The sequence below is a fragment of the Peromyscus maniculatus genome, chromosome 4, assembly GCF_049852395.1.
Source record: "Peromyscus maniculatus bairdii isolate BWxNUB_F1_BW_parent chromosome 4, HU_Pman_BW_mat_3.1, whole genome shotgun sequence".
Lineage (NCBI taxonomy): Eukaryota > Metazoa > Chordata > Mammalia > Rodentia > Cricetidae > Peromyscus > Peromyscus maniculatus.
In genome coordinates, this window is record NC_134855.1 from 100,573,198 (window position 1) to 100,593,881 (window position 20,684).

Sequence of the window (20,684 nt, forward strand, 5' to 3'; positions counted from 1 at the left end):
AATTATGCTTAGATTTTCCTAAGGAAAGCACTAAATGACTGCTATGGGCAAAGATCCTGAAAGTCCACCTCTTTCCACCTGCCTTGTTGATTGGGTCAGGGCTGGGCACCCAGGCCAGGGGCAAACAACCATGGGCTAGTCAGTGCAGCCCTGGCTTGGAAGAAGTTCTGCCTACATGGGGCACAGAGTGACTCTCATCATCCTAGTCAGTTACTGTCTTGGGAATGTGTTCTAGGATACATAGAGAATCCCCTTTAGTAGTCAGAGGAGTAAAGTGTGGGGATGCAGAACCAGAGAGCAGCTGGGGGTTAAGTGGGGACCAGTCTGTGATCTGTGAAATTGTACTTCTTTTGAAGGGAACAGAGTAACACCAGGTCTCAAGATGCTTCGGATTCTGCTTGGATTCTGTGAAACCTGGTAATAGACTTCTTTTAGGATTTGTTCACTGGGCTGTTTCCTGTTTTCTACATTTCCACAAACTTTTTTATAATATATAATATCCTACCCCTATTCCATTTATAAGATAACATTATCAATTATCTATTCGTTGCTACCACAGCCATCAAATATTTTTCATTGTCTTTTGGTAGTTCTAGCATGTTACAGTTTTCAAAGAATTTTACATGTGTTCTTTAATAATAGAGGAGCTACTTAGGGACCTAGGTGTCTCCACACTCACTAATTCAGGCATTTGCAGAAAAAGACATCAATGACCAGAATCTAGATTCAGGCCTGCTGTTAGCCACAGAGCTGTCTTTATGATTTGCAGGGCATTTCTCTGCCTTTATCTAATTTATTATTTCCATGTCTGGCCAGATCTAGATTCCTAGATCTACTCCCAGCCGTTCTGAGGATCTGCTTCCTGCCGGGTGCTTAGCACATGTTACCTACTACAGCAACATGAGGAAGTAGAAAGGGAAGCAGGATGAGACAGTTGAAGCACACATGTGAAGGAAGTGATGGGACTGGGACCTGATTCTGCAAAAACCCCCAAACTACCACACCGCAGCAGAATTTTCTTAAGTTGGATGACTTGGGAGCAGGGACAAAAATCAACTTTAAATTTCTTGAAATAAGTACAAGGTGAGCAATTATAGAAGATGTGACAACCAGACCAGCACTGGATGAGACTGGCTAAGGAGCCTTCCTTTGAGATCATAATGTGACTTGGCCTGGCCCGTTTTGCCCACTGTGTGGTATGCATGCCATCTGAAACAACTAGTTCTGCAAAGAGAAATAATAGTAGATGGCCACATGTGGAGCTGGGAGAGCAAGTCTTAAATCCACCCTCATCCCCCCATCCCCCACCAAGGGAGGCTTTGGAGTATTTATCTCCCTATCCCAAGGAGCAGGGAAGGTGACAGGAGGTTAATTAAGAGGAGGTTAAATCTAGATGCTTCCCCCACCACCACCCTGGTGCTTTATCTTCTGTGGCCAAAAGACTGGACAAAAGGTACATCCTTGCACATAGGCTACCACTCACCATGCCACTGAAATGAACTGATAAGAAGCATCCTCACAGCTCCAAGGAAATCTGTAGACCATGGTTGATTGTAGAGCCAGAGTTTGTGAGCATCCAGAGGCATGATGGAGGCTAGGAGAAGGGCAGCCAGTGGGATTCATTTGCTGAGGGCTGGGAACATGGTCACTGAACTATGGTGTCTACTTTGAACCTAGGGCAAAAGAGACAGTCATCAAGGGTTATCAACAATGGGAGTTATCACATGGCTAGGTAAAGTATTGGACAGTAAATACTTCAGGCTTTGGGGGCCACAGGCCCTCAGTACAGCTGCTAAAATCAGCTGTTGTAGAATAAAAATAGACACAGATAATATTAAAATAAAGGGGTGTGGCTGTGTTTTAATAAGAATTTGCTTACAAAGATAGGTGGCTGACTGGCTTTGGCTCATGGGACATTAGATGATGGTCCTTGACCTATCTGTGTATTGATGTCTGGGAGACAGACACATGGCAGTCAAGGACAAGGTGAGAAAAGTCATATCAGTTACAAGTCATGATCCTTTGCTCAATTCTCAAATGACTCAGTTTTCAGGTCTGGAGCCCACAGACTGACAGGTGGCTGGAGGAAGTGCATTGCTACATGACAGGTAGACACCATGATGACTTCTCAGGCCTTCAAAGGGACCTGGGCCACTCGCTTTGATAATAGTGGGAAAGGGGACAATCAGGCATTTTCAGGACTACTAGACAGAGTCTGAGCTGGCATTGATACTGAGAGCTCTAAAGATGTCTTTGACCCTCTATTTAAGTGGGGCACATGGAAACCAAGCAAAAAAGGGAGTCCTGGATAGAGCCCAGCTTACAATTGGCCCACGCGGCCTACTGATCTGTCCAATGGTCATATTGTATCTTTGGCTATTCTTGGTCCCCTTCATCACAATGGGTGTCTGCTGGCAAGGCTGGCTGTGCTGTGACTCATACCTTCCGTAACACTCTGTCCCGTTCCAATCCCACCCAAAGCTGGCACCTTTCTGCTATACTCAGAATCGGGGCAGAAAAACATCCCAGAGGTGGAAAGTATGGCCTCCAGAATACAAGGCAGTCTACAGGAACAGACTTCCTTCTTTGTGATAAGATTAGATGATTTGGGGTAAGGGAGGAGATCTCAGAATACCACCACCCACCCTTGTAATTGTAACATCCCATAAATGACACTGAGGCACCCTCGTTTAGATACTTCATAGGATTTATCTCCCACCTTCTGAAGGGCATATACCTTTTCAAAGCCTCCAGGATACAAGCCTCCTCTGGCCCATCCAGTTCAGTCAGCTTTGTGTTGTCTTGATGGGAAGGACTGCTGTCTTTCAGATTTCTAAGAGGTTCTGCTTTCTCTAATATGATAGAAGGTGAAAGGATTAGCATTAGTAAGGTAAATGGCAAATAAATATTGTCTCTTTTTTCCTGACCTGAAAACCTCATGTGGCACCTTTATCCAGGAACTTAGGCAATGGTGCAGAAACTCCACGTAGTAGAGCAGCCAATGGGTGTCAACTTCAAGTGAAGGAGGTGTGGGTCATGATCACGGGAACTCCTGGTTGTCATAAATTGCACTGTTTCCAGAGGGAATCGGAAATAGAGGTTGTTGGAGCCAATGTGCACAGTCCCAGTTGAAGCACCAGCCCTGAGAAGACCTGAAAGGACAGTGCCATTTTTCAGGACATGCTGCACTTGTTACATTGGTGATGGGTCTCCAGAGGAAGATACAAGGGTCTGGAAAGCAGGTGTGATGTGGAGTGGCCTTACCCCTCACCACCATTCCAATGGCCCTCTTACTACCATCCCAAAGGACCCATGGCAGGTGATAGTGACCTACCCAGAATGAAGGTTTGGGTTATAACATTGGCTACGTCACCAGCACCTGCCAATAATGTCATGTTCTGAGGACAAAGCAGATAGGGGAGAAGGTGAGTGTTGACTGTGGCCCTGGGATCAAATGTGATCATAAGGAAGTGTACAGGTAACCTTTTCTTTGAGAGGCACCTCAGGAAGGAGAGGCTCCAAGGACTATGGAGGTACTATTCCCTGGGACTGTGTGAAGAAGATTTTTTGTGGCTCAAAAGGTGTAATATGGTAGTCATGAGAATATACCTTATAGACCTCTAACAACAGGAGGCCTAACTGACCTCTGGCCCAGTGTCTTTGCTCTGAGACACTTCACCACATTTGTGTTGAGGTGTGGTTACTCACACCTGAGCTCAGTAGGGACAACGGAGCAGGTTCAGTCCTGAGAGCAGTGCTAGCTGTAATACTGGTAGAAGATGAGGTAGAACCAGAGGCAAGACCTCTAGTTCAAATATTAAGAATTTCAAGATGGCAGCCCCAATGCATTAGTCAAGTGGAGGTCCCATGTGACTTGACAGGTTGTGCATATATATATCTAATATATAATATACATATATATATAAAATTTTATTTTTAAAAATTTTATGTGCATTGGTGTTTTGCCTACATGTATGTCTGTGTGAGGGTGTCAAAGCCCCTAGAACTGGAGTTGCAGATATGTGCAAGCTATCATGTGGGTGCTGGGAATTGAAACTGGGTCCTCTGGAAGAGCAGCCAGTGCTCTTAACGGCTGAGTCAACTCTCCAGTCCTGACAAGTTGCATTACTATTAATCTGGTTTTACTTGGAATATATGGATCTGACTTCAGCTTTGCTCCTTTAGCTGAGATGATATGTATTTTCTCCTTCATTTTGTTAATATTGTATATTACATTGATCAGTTTTGTATGTAAACATCCTTGAATTCCAAGAATAAAGCTTACTTAATAGTCATGGTGTATAATTCTATTAATATGCTGCCTAGCTCATTTCATTAATATGCTAGTATTTTATTGAGAACTTTTGTGTCAATTATCATAAACAACATAATTTTTTTCTAGGGTCTTTAGAATGAGTTAAGAAATAGTTCTTCCTACTTAGTTTTTTGGGGGAAGTTTGAGAAAACTTGGAGTTAGTTCTTTAAATGTTTGGTAGAATTCATCTGGGAAGCCATCAAGTCCAGGGCCTTTCTTTGCTGAGAGATTTTTTTTTAATCACTGGTTCAATCTGCTTACTTGTTATTAAGCTATTTGGAAGATCCATGTCCTCATGATTTAGTCTTGGTAAGTTCTGTGATTTTTGGAATTTGCCCATTTCACACAGGTTATCAAATTTACGAGTTTATAATTGTTCATTCTTACAATCCTTTGCATTTCTGTAGAGTTGGTAGTTACATCTCTCTGTATTAGTTTTCCTATTACTGTCACAAAATGCCTGACAAGAAGCAACTTAAGGCAGGGCTTACTCTGGCTTACGGTTCTAGGAGACACAGTCCACACAACAGGGGAAGCATGGCAGCTGGCACGTGGGGAGGCCGCTGGTCACGTTGCATCTGCAATCAAGAAGGCAGGAGTGAACAGAAGGTTCCAGAACCTTCTGAGGCAGTGCCACCATCTGGGGACCAAGTGTTAATCTATCCACCTATGGGAAACATTTCACATTCAAACTACAATAATCCAAATTTAAATTTTTTATTGTAGTAATTTGAATGTTCTTTCTATATATATCCCCTTATGGGGGAGGCCACTATGTTGCTCAGGCTAACCTCAAAATTTCCATTTTGCTTCAGTTTCCCAAGTAACTTGGATCACAGGTGTACGCCATTGTGCTGTGCTCTCTTTACACCCAGCTAAGGATCTGTCAGTTTCAGATCTTTTCAATTTTTTTTAAGTTTTATCATTTTTCTATGTTCCTTTTATTTACCTCAATTTTAATTTTTTTTTTTTTTCGAGACAGGGTTTCTCTGTGTAGCTTTGCGCCTTTCCTGGGACTCACTTGGTAGTCCAGGCTGGCCTCGAACTCACAGAGATCCGCCTGGCTCTGCCTCCCAAGTGCTGGGATTAAAGGCGTGCGCCACCACCGCCCGGCAATTTTGTTATTTTTTCAACTGCTAATTTAGGGTTTAGCTTGTTATTCTTTTTCTGATTACTTGAGTTATGAAGGCAAGTTGTTGATTTTAGTATTTGGGACTGAAATGAAGAAATCATTCAGGGAAGAGCCATACTAACAAACCAGTATTGCAGGGTTCTTCAGATATCTAGATATTGGATCAGGCACTGAAGGCTAGGTAGGCCAGTGACAACCGTATCTCTCCATCATCTTTGAATGACAGTTTTGATTCTTGGTGGAGACTTGGGATAGATTGGCTAACTGCCTTTTGGGCCCTAATTTCTGATAAGGAACCCAATAACCTTATTGTGGATCCCTTGCATGTGGCGAATCATTTCAGTCTTGCTGATGAACTCAGGTGGCTAGGCTTGTGCATGCAACGTGTACTTTTACCCATTATGCTTAGAACTTAGTCTTATATAATGCCATCAGCTACACCTATGATTGTGTAGCCCTCATAACACAATCACCTCAAAGGTCCCACCTCTTAATATTGCTATAATGGCCATAAAATTCCAACATGAGCTTTGGAGGGGACAGACATTCAAATCACAGTAATAACATAACGACACAGTAACAATAAAAACCATGCAAACAGCAGCCATCAACTGAATACTTTTTCTATGCCAGGTACAGTGCCAGTCAGTTTTAAATATTAACTAGTTTCATTTTACAAGGATCATATGAGGCAGGAACTTAAAAAATGATCTATCTGCTAATGCAGCTAACTGAGGCCAGTCAGTATGTTCTCCTTGAGAAAGGTGATGTGCCTGAGCCCCACCCTGCTCTCAATACTCTCCTATGTGGGTCCTTAGCAGAACCCTTTCTGGCTGGAGGGCTGAGAATTTTACTATATTACTTTGCTTAGATAGATGGTAAATAATGTATGTGAATAAAGACCTTGTATTTATAAAGCCCATAGCAGACATTGTGCTCTATCCCCCACTGTCCAGTACTCAGCCCCTTCCCCATTTGGGACAGAACACCCACCATGGTAGTCCCAGTGCAAGCAACAAGACCAAGCATGTGCAAGCTACCTGTCCTGGCAGCTATGATGTTAATTGTTTATGTACAGTCAGCCAAGTGGACACTTTCCTTGAAGACTTGGATTCTTGGCTTCTTTTATATTTGTGGCACTCACTTTGTAGTCATTTGTGGTGCTGTTGGGAGTATCCTAGGAGGGGCCAGCCTGCTTCTGACAATGATCAATATGGCAAGATATACCCAAGGATGCAATAGCGGCACTTATATCTTGGGGATAACCAATAGCTTTCTAATCAGACTTAATGATCTCTCAATTGGAAGGAATTTGTGATTGGTGCTATAAACCTAGCCAACTAACCAATGGCTGGTGAGGTCATGAACCACAGAAGAAGACCCGTTACTGACGCTTTCCTAAACAGTAAAATTCCCAACTCAGTTATAAATATTTATCCTTATATTCACAGACAAATGTAGCTCTTACCTCTCACCAAAGGAGCTTCTTTTTTTGCAGTACATGGAGAGCATCACAGAAAGCCACAACTGATTAAAATGACAAAAAAAAAAACTGTTTGGGGTCTGCATTCCTAATTGATACAAATGCAACATAACCCCTACATCTAAGGCTCAGGGTACATTGTGGAAGAGGAACGAAAAAATTGTGAGCCAGAGGACCAGGATATTTGCTGTGAGATAGTGTTTTCTATATATGAAAGGGAGCTGTAGTCATGAAATTTCAACAATATGGTCACCTAAACAAGTGGACACCCAGTGTGGAAGAAAGAAATCTCACAGGCCTTACCCTAGATGAAGAACTACAGGCAATTAATGGATGCTAAGAAAGGGGGAAATTAGTCTTCTTTTCAGTGAGTCCCTTGATATTTCATAGGTCAGCCCAAAACATATATACATATGAGCAACACCAAATGGACTCAGTGTGTGTGTGTGTGTGTGTGTGTGTGTGTGTGTGTGTGTGTGTGTGTGTGTGTAGTGTGTATCAATAATAGTTAAGAAGAGAGACCATGAATTTGAGGGAGACATTCAAGGGATTGGAGAGGGGAGAAGGTAAAGGGGAAATGGTGTAAATATGATACTAATGTATGAAAATATCAAAAAAATAATTTTTTAAAGGAGAAAAAATAACAACACTAACAAAAAGATGTTCAGGCTCTTTGATTCTTTAGAAATACCCAAGTCAGGTTCACTTCCCTGGCCACCATCACTCAAGCATTTGGTGAGAGCTTTCTAACAACCTCTCCTCAACCTAACTGATTTCTTACTTGCAACCAAGAATGCTAATTGGGCTGGGGCACTTGGTATTTGTGAAGTTCACTCGTGTTTTCTGCCTGGAAAACAATTTGATCCGTGACGCAGATGAAGAAGCTCTGACCGCCTTGTAGCTTGATAGCAGTTTGGTTATTTTACAAGCAGCTTGGCTGTGAGGAAAGCAGCAGTCTAAGAGGGATTGTAACTACCTTTTAAAGGTCCCATGTGAAAAAGTAATCATATTCTCTGTATTTCTGCTCACTTCCTTTCCGGTTAGGGGACTTCCTGGTGGTCTGGCAGAACAGTGTGTGCCGCTCAGTCCGGAATTCCCCGCCCCCAGCTCTCAATAAGTCTCATTGCAGCTGGTGATGATTAGCGTCTCTTTGGATGGGTGACTATCACAGCTAGGAGGGTTTACTGGGGCAGAAGAAGCCACTTCTCTAGCTACACATTCACCCAGGGAAGCATTTGCTTCGGGGGATGAGGGCGGGGCTTGCTTAATGGGCGGCAAGCAGGTGCGTTTAAAGCTGCATACCCACAGAATCGCGCTGCCTTACCCTTATTCCAGGGTCTTCACTCCTGACAGTCTTCCTTTCTCCCTTCCATTCTTTATGGCTGCTCATTCCTGCTGCCTGCCCTCCCTTCCTAGCACATGCTAGGCTCCCCAGAACCCATGTATTTCCTTTTCCCTGCATCTTCTTGAATAGGGATTTGTTCTTCTGAGCCCCAGCACCTCCCCTTGTAGTCTTAGCCCTCCCTCCCCCCATGTAGTCCCGGCCCTGCCCCCACATGCCCTCTTGTCATCCTTTAATAGTTCTCTTAGTTTCCCAGCTCCCTAACTGCACACTCTTCACTCTGGAAACTTCATATGGGTAGGAATCAAGTGCAGGTCCAGACAGCAGCCATGGGGCTTACTTGGCACTCAGCAGGCAAGGACTGGGAGAATTACCATCCCCATCCGATGAGGAAAGGCTGGTGAGGTGGCTCAGCAGGTAAAGGCGCCTGGTTCTAAGTCTGATGACCTGGGATCCACCACCTGGTGGAAAGGACAGATGACTGCAGGAAGTTCTTCTCTAACCTCCACCTGTACACCAAGGGCACACACGTATACACCCCCCCCCAAAAAAAAGTAAATAAAATGTAAGAAAAATTAAAGCAGAATGGCAATGGAGTAAATTCTCAGCGCTCACCCTTAATGTCTGGTAGGCAAGTCCCAACCCCTGCTCTCTGATGGAAAGAAGGGTCTTGAGATAATAGAATGATACACAGACACCCCAGTGCGTGGGAACTGTTTAGCTCATACCCTGTTAAGCAGATAGCCCCTTGATTCCTTTTCACAGGAACCAGGAAAGCTTTCTTCATGGGGACGGAGAAGGAAGGAGAAATGGAGAGTAAGGTGAATCAATTTGGAAATAGTTGTGTGTAGAGTTTTATTTTTGTCAAAAATTTTGGCTACAATTGCTGGCATTTAGGAGGCAGGAAGCAGAGATGCCAGCCTCTCGTGCTGGGTGCAGTACCATACCACAGTGAACGGTCTGTGCCCAGGCCTGAACAATTTTTTCTGATGCCTTTTGTTCCTTACCTAAACTTTCAAGTATGTGAAACATTTTATTGGCAAACTAAGTTCAGTTTTAGATAAGATTATGGCAAGCATTAAGGAATTTTACGTAGTCTTAATACACTGTTACCAGCAATAGATCTGTCATTAAAAGACAGATTACATTTTGTTTTGTTTCCAGGTTCTTTACCTGGAAACGGTTACGGCAGAAAGTCACGGAGGAGGCAGACTGCAGGTGAGAGCAAGTGTCATGGTGTTACCATTAAATCCACAGTCTGCATTTGTAGTCATGTGACCAGATGATCTTACCATAGAGCTTTCAGGATGAAGACAGAAAGTTTGAAACAAGGGATTCAAAAACTATTAAAACCTACAAAACCAAACAAGTGCAAAAGAAACATAGTTACGTTTTATTTATTTTATTTTTTAAGCTAGTGGCATTTGCATATTCTCTGAAGTTTTTAAAGCTGAGACAGTGGCAACGTTAGGGACGGTATTTGCTTTAATAAATACAGAAGGCCACGGGCTCTAGCTTGCAAACCTTAGAACAGTCCTCCCTAGAAGGGGCGGAACCGTGACCCGTTGGACAACAAAAGTACAATTCCCCATGATCAGCAGGTTCCCGAGGAAGGTCACCGCGCGGCTCTGAGTGGCAGTGGCCTTGTCTGCACCACCGGCGTGGGAAAAGCGTCTGGGCTGCGTGGGAACAGTTGCGCGGCGCGGGGCACGGTTGTGGCCAGGGAACAAGGGCCACCCAGGTCTCCCGGTGACCGTGCCTGCTCCAGGGTGCTTGCTCCTTAAGCGGTTCAGTACTGGGCAACGCCCGGGGCGGCCTTTCCTGGGCGTGAGTGTGTGTGTGTGTGTGTGTGTGTGTGTGTGTGTGTGTGTGTGTGGTGGCTGTCCCCGCTCCCGTCCTCCGTCCCCGCCCCGCCCCCGCCCCCCCTCCACCCCCCCCCCCCCGCAGCCGGGCGGGGCCCCAGGGAAGCCAGAGCTCCAGCGCCACTGAAGTTTCTGCTGTGCCAGCGCTGGGGCCCACGGTGTCGCTCAGCCCGGTAAGACGCATCCCACAGAGCTCTGGCCCTTGGCCCTGGGACGCTGTCACCCCTTACAGCCCACTCGCTGTCTCTGCTCAGTCCCTGCGCTCCCGGGCCGCCCCTCTTCCTTCCCAACCCCTGACACCCACCGCTTCCAGCACACGGATCTGGGACTCTAGAGCTTTCTCGGGAGTGGCCGAGCCTCAGCAAGGAAGGAGAGGGTGGCCATGGCACCCTCCCCACCCACACCGCCAGGACCTGTGGTCTTAGTGCGTGGGAATTTCAGGAGCGTTAGTTCCACTTGTTGGTTGTCACTCAGCACCGCGCGTTGCCTGCAGAGGTTGAGATTGAGCCCGGTGCAGTCAGAGAGTCGCGGGGGATGGGGGGTGGCGGGGAGGGTGCCCTGGAAGCTGGGAGTCAGCGGAGGAGCACAGGCTGGCCTGATTGGCAACCGGTGTAAAGTGGGGAAAGGCTCTTCGGTGGGACCTTTTCTATCTTTCTTTTACTTACCCGAGGAGTTCCACCCCAGCTTCTAGGGCTCACGGACTCAAGCGAGTTTGTGCAGGGTTCTGTAGACGCAGGATTCTGACCCATTATTGTGTCAGGTTTGGGCAGTTTTGAGTTTGGGGGAAAACGAAGGACTCTTAGAAGAGTTTTCCTTTCTTCTTTAAACTTTATTATTTTATGTCGTGTATGTGGCTGTTTCGCGTGCATGTATGTCTGTGCAACAGGTGTGTGCCTAATACCCATCAGACCCCTGGAACCGGAGTTATAGATGGCTGCGAGCTGTCATCTGGGTGCTAGGAATAGAACCCCAGTCATCTAGAAGGAAGTTCTCTGTAAGAGCTCCTAACCACTGAGCCACCTCGCCAGCCCCTCTCAAAAAGCACACAATTAAAGGAAGACTATGATGAAAGAAAACAGCTGCTAAAATATTAGAAGAATATCATGTAATGTATGTTTTTAAAAGCAAAGAACTGTTACAATTTTGAAATACTAGGGAACATAGAATTCAAGACATAGGCACACCCTGTAGTGTAAGAAAATACTTTTTAAAAGGTCATAATGCTGCTGGTATTGCTGTGGCTGACTGCCTACCCAAAACTCGAAGAAAATGTTAAATTTCAAGCAGACGGCAGTGAAGGTAAAGATTTTTCCTTCATTCAGATGAATGGGACCCAATCTATCTAGATACCCTGTTAGTAGAAAGGGTTTTGCCTTACTAGTTAGGCAACTTGGTTTCTGGGGCTTAACATTTCTTTTAACTACCATTGTGTCCTCTATTCCGGGCTTCTTTGGACATCTGCTTCACCTAAGGAGGAGAAAAAAAAAGCCACCCTACCTCCCTCAACAAAGCAAGCCTAACACCTCCCCACACTTGAAAAGCACCCAAACTGAACTTGATGTAGAGGGATGCACTACTGACCATTTTTAGATCTCATCTGTTTCTCTTCCCAGTATTGGCCATCGCCCTGTGTCCCCTGACCTGGTACATCAAAGGTTTGCTGGATGACTTGGACGGGGTGGCTTGTTATGCCATCATGGAGACAGCTGGAGGCTAGGGAAATGACTGTTTAAGATGAACTGCTGCTTCTTTTGAACTTGGCAGGGCAACTCCATACACACACGGGGACTTGGGAGTACAAAATGCCAGTAAGGGCTCTTGGGTCTGTTGTGGGTCTGGCCCACCAGGAAAAAGATACCATCTTGATAGGAAAGTAGGGTTCCAGAAGTTTCTTTTGCCCATTTGTAGATGTGTTGTAATACAGGAAATGTCTTGTAAATAATGGAGACAGAACCCATGACAAAGCATTTCTAGATGAACATTTCTCTTCCCTCTTTTTATTTTCACCCTGCCTCTCACCCATCACAAAACTCTTTGACTCTGGAGATGTGGTAAATAGGAGAATGGTGGGCAATTTACCAAAAGCTACCCAGACTAGGCCTAAAGCCAACTAAACCTCCAGTATAGACGGTGAGAACTTTCTGTGGGAATGTTGGTCCTGTAATCTGTCTGTGCTTCTGTGCGCATGTGAGCATGTGAATGACACTTGAGATGGATGAAGCCTACCCCATTCTTCAGCTGTCTAAGTTTGGATTATCATGAGATTTTCCCAGTCCCTCAAATCTACGCTTATTTTAAATAATATAGAGAGAAAATCCTTTAAGTTCAAGAGAATTCACCTTAAAGGCCTTTCTGAGCTCAAAGTGACATATCCCTGGTCCTATAGCCTCCATTTTCTTGCTTATAAAATGGGGTCTACAATCTTCTCTTCAGTGATTGCTATGAGAAATCGCATAAAGTATATGTTACAATATCTTCCACACAGCAAACTTTCCACAAATGATGCCCTCCCCCATGCATTTCTTATGCCTTGGATCATGCACTTAACCATAGCTGCTTCCCAGAGAATAATGGTACATAAATGGGACATTGGCTTTTCATTCTGATTATGTTGCAGGCCTAAGTATTTGACCTTGCCATTCTTTGCCCCAGATATTTAATCTGAGGAATCAATAGACAAATAGCCCCAATGGATATCTGCTGTGAACTCTCACCTCTTCTTCCTCCTTGATGAGAAGGTAATGCAGTTTTAGGAAGTAAGAGGCCTTTAATCCATATAGCCCAGTCCTTTGTCCTGGTGTGAAGAAAGCATGTCCCACAATGGTTAAAGATGGGCCCTATCTGGTACAATCTGAAATGTTGACCTGGGTGTCCTGACTCATGGCATGCCCTCAGATAAAGCTTCCTAGTGAATGGGTAACTGTGCCATCAGGTCAGACATAGGAGAGATGTGAGCTGTTAGGGAACCTGACACACCTGTGCCTGTGTGTATCTCATTGTGTCCTGACTATTAAAGGATCGAATTCAGTGTCTAGGTTCAAACAACAGATATGTAACTCGTAATTAAAGAGTCTTTTCTCACTGAGACCCCACACACTGGATTCCGGATAATGGCAAGCCAAAGTAATTGACCAGTCTGTTTACAGCGACACTCCACCCTTCATAACTTTCTTTCATGTACCTTTGAATCCCAGTGTACTTTGGCCTGATGAGTAATTTTATTGTGATCATTTTAATGATTGAGGAAGCCAGGTGTGGTGGCTTAAATACCTATAAATCCCAACATTTGGGAGATGGAGGCCAAAGGATTAGGAGTTCAAAGTTATCTGCACTTTTGTATGTTCAAGGTTATCCTTCTCTTGGAGTCTTTCCTGGGCTACATGGTGGCAACCTGCATCTCAACCATCCATCCATCCATCCATCCATCCATCCATCCATCCATCCATCCATCCATCCATCCATCCACCCACCCAAAGAAACAAATACCAGATTCAGGAAGTCTGGGCCTAAGCTGACCCTCGCTGTGTGACCCGGTTAATTCACTGGAGACCTCCCTTTCCAGAGGGTCTGTGGCTAGGCCCACACGGATTTGTGCAGACCTTAACACAAAACCTGCCTAGAGGCCTGCCATGCACAATGTAGCAGAGAATAGGGAGTCATAGGGAGTCATTTGTTTTTATCTATAGTGCATTAGACCCTGAGGAATCAAGTTCCCCTGGCAATGAAAAAATGGAAGCAAACAGAAAACAAGGCTTGTTTACATTTTGTGTGCTCCAGTCAAAATCCTTAACTTTCAGTTCATTGATGTGCAGTTTCCTTTTTTGAAGGCAAAATATTTCCTTTATGTAAATATAAATTTTGTTTTTTGCTTGGTGAAATAATCAGCTTTATCATTATATATATTACAAAGCACTTAAGCTTGGAGGGAATTTCTCAGTAGCAAAGGGAATCGCGTCTTCATTATGAAATCTTCATTGGTAATTTTTTTCGTTACTCTTTTTATTTTAGAGATTATAATTACATCATTTGCCTCTTCCCTTTCCTCCCCCAAGCCCTTCTGTATACCCCCCAGGGAGTATATTACTCTTTTTTTTATTAATTGTTGTTATATACATATATTCCTAAATATAACCTGCTCAGCCAGTATAGTGTTACTTGTCTGTATGTGTCCAAGGCTGACCATTTGGTGTTGGATAAACAACGTGCATGCTTTTCCCTGGGAAACAATGTTTCTTCCACTCTCAGCATTCCTTAGTTGCCTAAGGTTCTTCGTGCAGGGTTGAGGCCCTGCGGGCTTTTCCCCATCCACTTTGGCATGTCTGCTGGTGTCGTCTTGTTCAGCTCATGTTTAGGCAGTCAGGTTGGTGAGACTTCATGTGTGTAGCTTCTGATTCGACTAGGAGACACAATCTCACTGCAGACTCCCCGATCCTCTGGCTCTTACAATCTTTCTGCCCCCTTCTGAAATGTTCTCCCAGCCTTCGGTGCAGGCATGTTTTGTAGATGTATTCATTGGGACTGGGCTCCATAGCTCGGCATTTTGATTGGTTGTGATTTTCTTTAGGGGTCTCCATCTGTTGCAAAGAAAAGGTTCTTTGGTGAGGGCGGCAGACTACACCTATCTGTGGGTATTTGGACACATATTCAGATTATTAGGTATTATGTTGGTTTAGTAAAGAAGTGGTTGTAGGTTCTCCTTGAAGATCCATGACTTCACCACCCCAGAGTAGTTGACTAAGTTTACAGTACCAGGCATAGTTTCCCTCCTCTTGAGTGGGTTTTAAATCCAATTAGAGAGCTGATGTGTGTGTGTGCCACTACTCTATCCTTATTGGGGCTATTCTGCCTGGCTGCTGGTTGTTGTTCTGGTTCATAACTGGGTAGGACTGTTGTTACCTTTTCAAAGACAATTCTTACAGTGCTCCCTGGAGAGTTAAGGAACCATTGTGGCTGCAAAGCTTACGAAGAGCCGTGCACAATTGTTCCTGTTTCTTGGACAGCTTAGTCCTGGTCCACAACTGCAGCTCTTGCTTCACAGCTTAATATTTAAGCAATGCTTGGATTGGCTGGACCCCACATAGAGTCCTCTCACGCAGGGCTGAGTGAAGATTGCTTCATTTCCTTTATTTGTTAACAATATAGTAATCCAATTCCTGAATGTACAGGCAGGCAGGGCCAGCCCCGCATTACTCAAGAGGAGGCGAGCCAAAAGCAGGGGCGAGGCCTGTGTGATCCCTTCTGTTTTCAAGGGGCATAGTTTTCATCTCACATCATGCTTCGGACCTTTGCTTCTCTCTGAGTAATCTCATAGGGTTGCTTTTGTCTTCTTCATTACATCCAACCAAACAAGTAGGTATAATGTCATGGTTGAGATTTTTCCATCTTTATCACCCATAACTAGTTGTTTTCCTCCCAAATGTCTCACTTGCACTTTAATTCTTTCCTGTGCCTGAGACCCAGCCTTTGCTGGTGCCAGAAACAGCCACCCAGTGGATTATCATATTCCTGGGCTTTGCTCTGGAAGCAAAACAGGTTCTCATCGATTCTTCTCTGTGCCTAGCACAATGCCTGGCATGGAGCGAACACTTGAAAATGCTGAAGTTACCTAAAGTACTCCAATTCATTCTCCCAGCTTCTCTGTCTAAATTTCATTCCATTAAGAACTTCCAAGGCTCTCACTGCCATTAGCAGGGCACAGAAGCTGAAATCCAAGCTAGGGCAGAGCAGGTATCTTACATGACTCACTCAGGCTGGGTGGGGCAGTGAACTGGAACCTTTTGTAGGGTGGAGATGGCCCCACTGACTATATAGTTCTAACCAGGTGTTTCCATGTGTGAATGTTGAATGTGGGCTTCCTGTTGTAAGTAAGACCATAGGATCATTTTTAGGTGATATTTCTAAAATTTTCTACATTGGGAAGTAATTGAGAATTTAGGAAAACATAAGCTGAACAAAACAAGTTCAACTACAGGCCTGGGATTTGGTTGCTGCTTTATGAATGCTGGATTGTTGACAGTGGTTCTGGGTTAAGCTTTTGTATTAGTCAGGGTTCTCTGTAGTAGCAGAGCTTCTAGAATGAATCTCTCTTTCAATATATTTAGAAAGGAGATTTATTAGAAGCATTTCCAGGCTGTGGTCCAACTAATTCAACAATGATTGGCTGTGAATGGAAAGTCCAAGAATTCAGAAGTTGTTCAGTCCACGAGGCTGGATGTCTCAGCTGGTCTTCAGTAGATGATGGAATCCCAAAGAAGTAGTCTCTAATGTCAGTGAAGGAATGGACTTGCCAGCAAGGCAAGAGCAAGCAGGCAAAGAGCAAAACTTCCTTCTTCCATGTCCTTATATAGGCCTCCAGCAGAAGGTGTGTCTTCTTGCCCCAAGATCAGGATCAAAGGTGTGAGTCTTCCTACCTCAAAGGTCCAGACTGGAAGTGGATTCACCCACTTCAAACCAAGCAAAAATAATCTCTCACAGGTGTGCCCTCCACTTCTAGATTGTAGTTCATTCCAGATGTTGACAACCAAGAATAGCTGTCACAGTTTTCAATCCTAAATGTCAGAAACATAGGCTTGTCCAGTTTCTCTTCTCAATGCACATCTCCCCAGTGCTTCCCTCTTTTTCATCTACAGCTAGGTGATCCCCATTCCAACCTCAACTGTGCAAAACTAGCTCCAGCAGGCCCTTGACATAGCCTCCCCGTTCTGCGTATATAGTTCTTTTCTCCTGTGCTTCCTTATTTACTCTCAGAGGACCTTTTCACTTCTCACCTACCTACACATTCTGTTTTAACTGATTATTTATTTGAATTTCAGGCCCTTATCACGCACACTCATCAAATGCAGTAGACTCGTAATAGACTTACAGGACTGTAGCTGGGTTTATTGTTCCCTCTGATTAATTTACGCCCTGTCTGATATGGAAATATACTTAGTAAAAGTACTCACCCATGATCTCATTTCTTGTAGCAAATATTTCTGAGATCCTTCATTGTAACAAGTGTGTTATTTCCTGGGACTAAAACCATCAGTATACCACATCAGGCTAGCGGAGCTTATGTGAAGTGGAAGATAGTATGTATCAGCTCCCCTCTTCCTCCCCCAGGACTGTGTCCTCCTGAAAAATGCTTGCCCTGTTTCACCTTCCTTGTACTGGAGTCTTATTACCTATGCCATCCTTCTTGGGACTCGCTTGTGGGCACTTCATTTTTTGTTGACATTTTGATGCATCTCTTCTCTCCAGAGACAGACAACCTTCTTTGCGATTTCCAATTCCAGCTTTATGTTCCTGTCTGTCACTACTGACATTATGGAGTATCTGGGCTCTTCTTGCCATTCCCTGGGGTGCTATGGATGGTTAGGTAGACAGTCAGAAAATCTGTGCCTTCTACCAAGAGAGTAACATCAAGCTTTCCAGCTGTGTCCTTAGGAATAGTTGTCAGGAAATGCTGTATCTTTACTTTTGAGCACATCTCCTCTATACTAGTAGAAAAAGTAATGAGATTAGCTTCCAAAAAATCTAGGATTGTATTCTATCTTAGACTTAACTGGGGTATCATTTAACTTCCTTTGAAGCATAGCATCAATGTATGTAAATAGGAATAACATTACCCACCTCTTTTGATTTGTTGTGGAGATGATATGATATATGTATTAGTTTCCTGAAGCTGCTATAACCAGCTACAGCCTTTTTAGGGATACACATACCCCTGTCCCCTCATCCCCACCCCCCATTTTGTGGTCCTGGCAGTTGAATTCCAGGTCTGTGCATGCTAGGCCATTGCTGTACCAATCAGCTATGGTCCCCACTCCAACAACAGAATTTATTATCTTACAACAGTCTACTCCGAAGTTCCAGTATCGACCTCACTAGGCTAAAATCAAGGTTCTAGTAGGGCCTTGTACTTTCTGGAAATTCTACAGGAGATTCTGTTTTCTTGTCTTTTCTGGTTTAAGTTGTCAGCATCCTTGGTTAATTATCCTCACTCTCCATCTTCAAAGCCAGTTACTTTTCATCTTTATGACTAGTCTTCCATGATCATAGCTCCCTTTCTGCTGGGAAAGTCTCTCCATTTTTAAAGGATTTAGAGAGTTAGGATATGCTCACCTGGCTAAATCAGAGTTTCTCTTGGTGGTGATTTAGATGTTTTCCAAGATGAACTATGCTTTCCTCTGCCATCATTATGCCTGCATCATGAGCCCCCCAGAGACCACCAGGGGTCTGAGTTCATATGCAAAAAAGCAAAGAGCCTTTATTGCACTCGAGCTTGGGCTCTCAGTCCATTCCAACACAACAGCTGGATCAGGGAGAGCCTCGGGCTCAGTTGAGGCAGGATTTTTAAGGAGTAAAGGATGGGGGAGGTAGGGGAATTCCGGATTTAGATGGGGGTTGAACTCTTGATTGGACAGGAGTGAGGCAACAGAAGTCTTATCAAACAGTGATTGGTACTGGCATTGCTGCAAGGAAATTGGCAATCTATATACAGATTATGTAAGCTATCCTTAATGCTCTAGAGCATTTAGTACTTGTTTGTCTCAATTCTGATTAGCCCCCTGCAGGGTACAGTTTGTGGCTTTTCCTGGTTATTGTAATGATGAGGCCTAGTCCCAATATTATTAATCTGCAGCCTGTTGTGGCTGCACTAATATTAAATTAGGCCTCTTCACCATTTTCTGAGTCTTCACTAAATAGATTTTCAAGACAATGTATGGCATTTCTATCATGCTTTGAACAGTGTGATGGCTATTCTTGGTTGCCAATTTGACTATATCTGGAATAAACTATAATCCAGAAATGGAGGGCACACTTGTGATCTGAATCTTGAGGGAAGAAGACAATGTGCCTTTTTGATCCAGAACTTGAGGCTAGAAGACACACCTTTAATCTGGGTCACATATTCGCCTGGAAGCCTATGTAAGGACAATGGAAGAAGGAAGGGTTCGTTCTCTGCCTGCTTTCCCTCTCTCTGTCAGCACATCCATCCCTTCTTCGGGATCCTAGCATATGCAGAGGACCAGCTGAGACACCCAGCTTCATGGGACTGAGCAACTACTAGATGCTTGGACTTCCCAATCACAACTAGCCATTGTTGGATTGCATCCTGTAAGTCATTTCAATAAATTCCCACTTATTTTCTTTAAGATCCTGTTAGCACCTCCCTTTAGCTGGACCCAACCAGAAGCCAGGGAACAAGAAAGACTGAAGGATGGGGCTTGGGATGGAGGGTGAGAGGTGAATGTTGGGGAGGTGGTGTGGTTATAGATACTTAAAGGATAAGTAGCAAAAAGGTCTAAAATCATTGATATTTGTTTTGAGTCATGTCTTTTGTTAAGAAAGTTTCTATCTTGCTAAGAATGACATAAATTCTTACTTAAATGTTCTTCCAGGATGATTATGGCTTACTTTCAATACTTAGAAATTAAATCAAACTGTCTAACATTAACAAAAGAAAGCCTTTCCCCAAAGTTGGGTCCACCTTCTTCCTGGCCTGTATTACCAGCAGCTGCTGAGCTCTCCTGTTCCCTCAGCATCTGAAGTTGATAAATTGGGAGTGGGGCCAGGACTAGAATGAGGAAAACATTTTTCCGTCAGCCCAGATCCTTCCTAGCTGCTCAATGGGAACATTCTTGACTTGCAGAGCAAGCATGACTACGCATATTTCATGTAATTCTATTTTTCATCAAGATAATCTTAGACATTTAGCCAAGCAAAATGTGACTTGACATGTCTACTTTTATGCAGGGAATGGATCCTGTAAGTTAAAATATTGATTATATTTCCTGTTTTCCACTTTTGAAAATTCAGCTGTTGCCTGATTAAGATGAGCTGAGGATGGGTAAGAAGCTGAATTTGCCCATAATCTTACACCATGCAGAGAACTCAGTCCTTAAACACCTTCAAAGAACACACCTGGCTGGTGTGTCAAGGTTAAATGGATCAAAGAGACGTGAAGATTTTCCTTGGTGGAGAAGACACTGCCTAGTTAAGTTCGATAGTGTGGATGGTAGAGGGTGACAAGGGAAAGCAAAACCAGGTGGCATATTCTTCCAGATTAATTATTGCATTAAAAAGTCAAACTGTAGCTATGTTATGGAGCCGCAAAAATTTGGCCCAATCACCCATGTAATTACAACATTTTTCAGCAGTACATAATTAAATTGCTTTTTAAATGCCACCTGACAGTTCCACACATCTGTAAGGAGAAGAAGCCTAACAAAATTTTGTTCAACATGTAAAATCTTCCATCTGACCGAGCAGTTGGCACACGCATTTTAATGTAGGTATATTAAAATGCACCCAGAATTTGTTTTTTATCAAGTATGGCAAGCACCGTAGATCATGAGGTGACTGCCGTGAAGGAAGACATTTTTACTCACAGTTCTCGAGAGGCCAGAGGCACGGCATGCCATTTAGGGCCCTGTGGGGAAGCACCTGGGCTTTGCCAGAGGGCAGAACTGGGTGAGGAAAAGCATGAGCTAAAGTCAAAAGCCTATGTTATGAGGCAGGCAGAAAGGCTAAAGAGGGCAGGACTGGCCGTTGTGATTATGTCCATG

The 20,684-nt window shown here is 44.0% G+C and overlaps 1 protein-coding gene and 1 long non-coding RNA gene across 2 annotated transcripts in view; one reads left to right on the forward strand and one right to left on the reverse strand.

The window, feature by feature from the left end:
* Positions 1 to 725: 725 nt before the first annotated feature.
* On the reverse strand, positions 726 to 8,734 carry LOC121828805 (uncharacterized). The gene is made up of 6 exons (XR_013050708.1): positions 8,613 to 8,734; positions 4,807 to 4,893; positions 2,948 to 3,152; positions 2,738 to 2,852; positions 1,484 to 1,673; positions 726 to 887 (listed from the first exon to the last, which is right to left on the reverse strand). It is a non-coding gene; the product is annotated as an uncharacterized LOC121828805 (long non-coding RNA).
* Positions 8,735 to 10,156: 1,422 nt separating this feature from the next.
* Positions 10,157 to 20,684, forward strand: part of Sqor (sulfide quinone oxidoreductase) — a 41,553-nt gene continuing 31,025 nt past the window's right edge. The window contains exon 1 of the mRNA XM_076570513.1: positions 10,157 to 10,307. The gene's annotated coding sequence lies outside the window, so the exon portion shown is untranslated. The remainder of the gene's footprint in view (positions 10,308 to 20,684) is intronic.